The sequence below is a fragment of the Cervus canadensis genome, chromosome 27, assembly GCF_019320065.1.
Source record: "Cervus canadensis isolate Bull #8, Minnesota chromosome 27, ASM1932006v1, whole genome shotgun sequence".
Lineage (NCBI taxonomy): Eukaryota > Metazoa > Chordata > Mammalia > Artiodactyla > Cervidae > Cervus > Cervus canadensis.
In genome coordinates, this window is record NC_057412.1 from 38,699,937 (window position 1) to 38,705,936 (window position 6,000).

Consider the following 6,000-nt stretch of genomic DNA (forward strand, 5'->3'; position numbering starts at 1 on the left):
TTCTACCCAAAGCAATCTATAGATTCAATGCAATCCCTATCAAGCTACCAACGGTATTTTTCACAGAACTAGACCAAAGAATTTCACAATTTGTATGGAAATACAAAAAACCTCGAATAGCCAAAGTAATCTTGAGAAAGAAGAATGGAACTGGAGGAATCAACCTGCCTGACTTCAGACTCTACTACAAAGCCACAGTCATCAAGACAGTATGGTACTGGCACAAAGACAGAAATATAGATCAATGGAACAGAATAGAAAGCCCAGAGATAAATCCACGAACCTATGGACACCTTATCTTTGACAAAGGAGGCAAGGATATACATGGAAAAAAGACAACCTCTTTAACAAGTGGTGCTGGGATAACTGGTCAACCACTTGTAAAAGAATGAAACTAGAACACTTTCTAACACCATACACAAAAATAAACTCAAAATGGATTAAGGATCTAAATGTAAGACCAGAAACTATAAAACTCCTAGAGGAGAACATAGGCAAAACACTCTCCGACATAAATCACAGCAAGATCCTCTATGACCCACCTCCCAGAATATTGGAAACAAAAGCAAAAAATAAACAAATGGGACCTAATGAAACTTAAAAGCTTTTGCACTACAAAGGAAACTATAAGTAAGGTGAAAAGACAGCCCTCAGATTGGGAGAAAATAATAGCAAATGAAGAAACAGACAAAGGATTAATCTCAAAAATATACAAGCAACTCCTGAAGCTCAATTCCAGAAAAATAAATGACCCAATCAAAAAATGGGCCAAAGAACTAAACAGACATTTCTCCAAAGAAGACATACAGATGGCTAACAAACACATGAAAAGATGCTCAACATCACTCATTATCAGAGAAATGCAAATCAAAACCACAATGAGGTACCATTACACGCCAGTCAGGATGGCTGCTATCCAAAAGTCTACAAGCAATAAATGCTGGAGAGGGTGTGGAGAAAAGGGAACCCTCTTACACTGTTGGTGGGAATGCAAACTAGTACAGCCACTATGGAAAACAGTGTGGAGATTTCTTAAAAAACTGGAAATAGAACTGCCATATGACCCAGCAATCCCACTTCTGGGCGTACACACTGAGGAAACCAGATCTGAAAGAGACACGTGCACCCCAATGTTCATCGCAGCACTGTTTATAATAGCCAGGACATGGAAGCAACCTAGATGCCCATCAGCAGATGAATGGATAAGGAAGCTGTGGTATATATACACCATGGAATATTACTCAGCCATTAAAAAGAATTCATTTGAATCAGTCCTAATGAGATGGATGAAACTGGAGCCCATTATACAGAGTGAAGTAAGCCAGAAAGATAAAGAACATTACAGCATACTAACACATATATATGGAATTTAAAAAGATGGGAACGATAACCCTATATGCAAAATATATCACTCATTTTTAATCTTGCAATGAGCCCCAGGACACATTGGGGCTTGGAGGGCTACAGCACACAGCTCACCTTCTTAAGGTTCTTTGATGATAACTGCAAGCATTATACACCTAGAGTTACCTATTCTTGTTCTTTTTATCATGATAAAAGGCTCCTGGGATAGACTATAACACATATCAAGGAGAGCTATTCAACTGGATGCTTGATTTAAACACCTGTTTGTTTTAAACACTTGTTTAAAATATACAAGCATTCAAAAATATAATTATCCTATAATTTCAAGGTCCACTTCACAAGGCTAGACTGAGTCATCTGCCCTTTTGTTGTTCCCATGAGGGATATTCCCGAGTCCTTGGAAAGAGAATAGAAACGGATCATACGTTAGCTGCTTTTACTTTTTTCCTAAGAAAATCTATGTTATTGCATAGATGTATACTGTAAAAAATTTTGCGGTTGTTTAACAGTCTCAGTGTATTGATGCTTTAATGTAAGCTGTCTTGATTTTACTTGTTCATTCATTATTACAATCCCAAAGCTAGATTGGTAATACAAAAGCTACTCTTATGCCATCACAATGGTCTGGTTCTCTAACTGACCTTCCCTTGAATCAGTAGTCTGATGTCACACTATGGCCATATGAACAAAGTCTGTTACTTGTCAAGACTTACCTTAGGTTGGGTGGGTACGGGACAGACAGTTGGGGTCCTCTCGGAAGCTCAGAATTCCTGTGCAGACTTCTCTTTTACATGCCTGGTGTATAGATTCCTCTGCTAGGGTTCATCCTTTAGTGCAATCTGAAATATTTTACTTTATGCCTTCCACAAATTCACCAAAACCCCTAGTTCATAGATGTGATCTAATTCTCACTTCTGTTACAGACATTTCTCATCTTTGAACTTCATTTCTGTCACTTTAGTAGCATGTTGAACTCCCCAGGTCGGTAGGTGCCCAATATGCTACTGCAGAAGAGTGGAGAAATAACTTCAGAAAGAAAGAGGAGGCTGAACTAAAGCGAAAACAATGCCCAGGTGTAGATGTGACTGGTGATGGAAGTAAAGACCGATGATGTAAAGAACAATATTGCATAGGAACCTGGAATGTTAGGTCCATGAATCAAGGTAAATTGGAAGTGGTCAAACAGGAGATGGCAAGAGTGAACATCAACATTATAGGAATCAGTGAACTAAAATGGACCAGAATGGGGGAATTTAATTCAGATGACCATTATATCTACTATTCTAGGCAAAAATTCCTTAGAAGACATGGAGTAACTCTCATAGTCAATAAAAGAGTCCAAAATACCATACTTGAGTACACTCTCAAAAATGACAGAATGATCTCTGTTCGTTTCCAAGGCAAACCATTCAATATCACAGTTATCCAAGTCTATGCCCCAACCACTAAGGCCAAAGAAGTTGAAGTAGAAAGGTTCTATGATGACCTACAGACCTTCTAGAACTAACAGAAAAAAAGATGTCCTTTTCATCATAGAGGACTGGAATGCAAAAGTAAGAAGTCAAGCGATACCTGGAGTAACAGGCAAATTTGGCCTTGGAATACAAAATGAAGCAGGGCAAAGGCTAACAGCTTTGTCAAAATAATGCACTGGTCATAGCAAACACGCTCTTCCAACAACAAAAGAGATGACTCTACACACAGACGTCAGTAGATGGTCAATACCAAATCAGATTGATTATACTACTGGCAGTCGAAGATGGAGAAGCTCTATGCAGTCAGAAAAAAACAAGACCAGGAGATGACTGTGGCTCGGATCATGAGCTCCTTATTGAAAAATTCAGACTTAAATTGAAAAAAGTAGGGAAAACCACCAGACCATTCAGGTGTGACCTAAATCAAATCCCTTATGATTATACAGTGGAAGAGACAAATAGATTCAAGGGATTAGATCTGATAGACAGAGTGTCTGAAGAACTATGGATGGATGTTCATGACATTGTACAGGAGGCATTGATCAAGACCATCCCTAAGAACAAGAAATGCAAAAAGGCAAAATGGTTGTCTGAGGAGGCCTTACAAAAAACAGAAAAGAAGAGAAGTGAAAGGCAAAGGAGAGAAAAGGAAAGATATACCCATTTGAATGCAAAGTTCCAAAGAATAGCAAGGAGAGATAAGAAAGCCTTCCTCAGTGATCAGTGCAAAGAAATAGAGGAAAACAATAGAATGGGAAAGACTACAGATCTCTTCAAGAAATTTAGAGATACCAAAGGAACATTTCACGCAAAGATGGGCATAAAAGGACAGAAACAGTATGGATCTAACAGAAGCAGAAGATATTTTTAAAAGGTGGTATAATACACAGAAGAACTATACAAAAAACTTCTTAATGACCCAGATAACCACGATGGTCTGGTCATTCACCTAGAGCCAGACATCCTGGAATGCGAAGTTAAGTGGGCCTTAGGAAGCATCACTAAGAACAAGGCTAGTGGATGTGCTAGAATTCCAGTAGAGCTATTTCAAATCCCAAAACATGATGCTGTGAAAGTGCTGCTCTCAATATGCCAGCAAATTTGGAAAACTCAGCAGTGGCAACAGGACTGGAAAAGGTCAGTTTTCATTTCAATCCCAAAGAAAAGCAATGCCAAAGAATGTTCAAACTACCACACAGTTGCACTCATCTCACATTTTAGCAAATTAATACTCAAAATTCCCCAAGTGAGGCTTCAACAATACCTGAACTGAGAACTTCTAGATGTTCAAACTGGATTTAGAAATGGGAGAGGAACCAGAGATCAAATTGCCAACACCGGCTGGATCAGAGAAAAAAGCAAGAGAGTTCCAGAAAAACTTCTACTTTTGCTGTATTGACTATGCCCAAGCCTTTGACTGTGTGGATCACAACAAACTGTGGGAAATTATTAAAGAGATGGGAATACCAGATCATCTTACCTGCCTCCTGAGAAATCTGTATGCAGGTCAAGAAGTAACAGAACTGGACATGGAACAACAGACTGGTGTCAAATCGGGAAAGGAGTATGTCAAAGCTGTATGTTGTCACCCTGCTTATTTAACTTATATGCAGAGTATATTTAACTTAGACGCAGAGTACATCATGTGAAATGCTGTAGCTGGAATCTACAAGCTGTAGCTGAAGCACAAGCTGGAATCAAGATTGCTGGGAGAAATATCAATAACCTCAAATATGCAAAAGGTATCCCCTTATGGCAGAAAGCAAAGAGGAACTGTGGAGCCTCTTGATATAAGTGAAAGAAAAGAGTGAAAACCTGGCTTAAAACTCAACATGCAAGTAACTAAGGTCATTGCATCCGGTCCCATCACTTCATGGCAAACAGAAGGGGAAACAATTGAAACAGCGACAGACTATTTTCTTGGGCTCCAAAATCACTGCAGATGGTGACTCTAGCCATGAAATTAAAAGACGCTTGCTCCTTGAATGAAAAGCTATGATAAATCTAGACAGGATTTAAAAAGCAAAGACATTAGTTTGCCTCAAAGATCTGTCTAGTCAAAGCTATGGTTTTTCCAGTAGTCATGTATGGATGTGACACTTGGACCCTAAAGAAAGGTGAACGTTGAAAAATTGATGCTTTTGAACTGTGGTGTTGGCGAAGACTCTTGAGAGCCCCTTAGACTGCAAGATCAAACCTGGCAATCCTAAAGGAAATCAGTCTTGAGTGTTCATTGGAAAGACTGACTCCAAGCCATTGGCCACCTTATGTGAAGAACTGCCTCACTGGAAAAGACCCTGATGCTGGGAAAGATTGAAGGCAGGAGGAGAAGGGGACAACAGAGAATGAGATGGTTGGATGATCACCGACTCGATGGACTTGAGTTTGAGCAAGGTTTGGGAGTTGGTGATGGGACAAGGTAGCCTGGTATGCTGAAGTCCATGGGGCTGCAAAGAGTCGGACATGACTGAGGGACTGAACCAAACTAGTAGCATGCTGGGAAAGAGGTAAATGTAGACCTCTGCTAAAATCATGTTTTGGACAAGATACCCTGTTGATTCCTTTAAAAAAGAAATACAAAATTATATATGTATTATTTAATGATTACTTAAGAGTAAAGCATGATATTATATTGTTAAGTTCACTTGGTTGTCAGGAACACTGGTGATGTTTGATTAAACCATTCCATGGAAACATTAATAACATACATGAAATAATGATAGCTTACAGTGAACGATGTTGGATTCTTGATCTCCTAAGAAGATTTAGTCTTGGGACCAGGGACCAGGCTGATCACTCTAGAGCTTTTGTGTAGCAGAGTTTTATTAAAGTATAAAAAGGGACAGAGAAAGTTTCTTACAGAAGCAGAAAAAAGTATTTTAAAGCACATAAACATAGCTATAAATGTATGAGAAGTTATTGAGTTGTATATGTTGCTTATGTGTGCTTTCATGTTTATCTGCAATATAACCAATCCACTCCACTCTCTTTGAGGAACAAATGAAACTGGAGATATTTTTAAAGCATGCAAGGACATTTTTTGTTATGCCAATTCCTTCTTAAGAAAGAATTACAAATTCATTATCCTCACTGAATAAAGGATTACTGATAAAAGCTAAATGATTTGCACCTCCCCAAATAATTTGCTTTTTATTAGAGA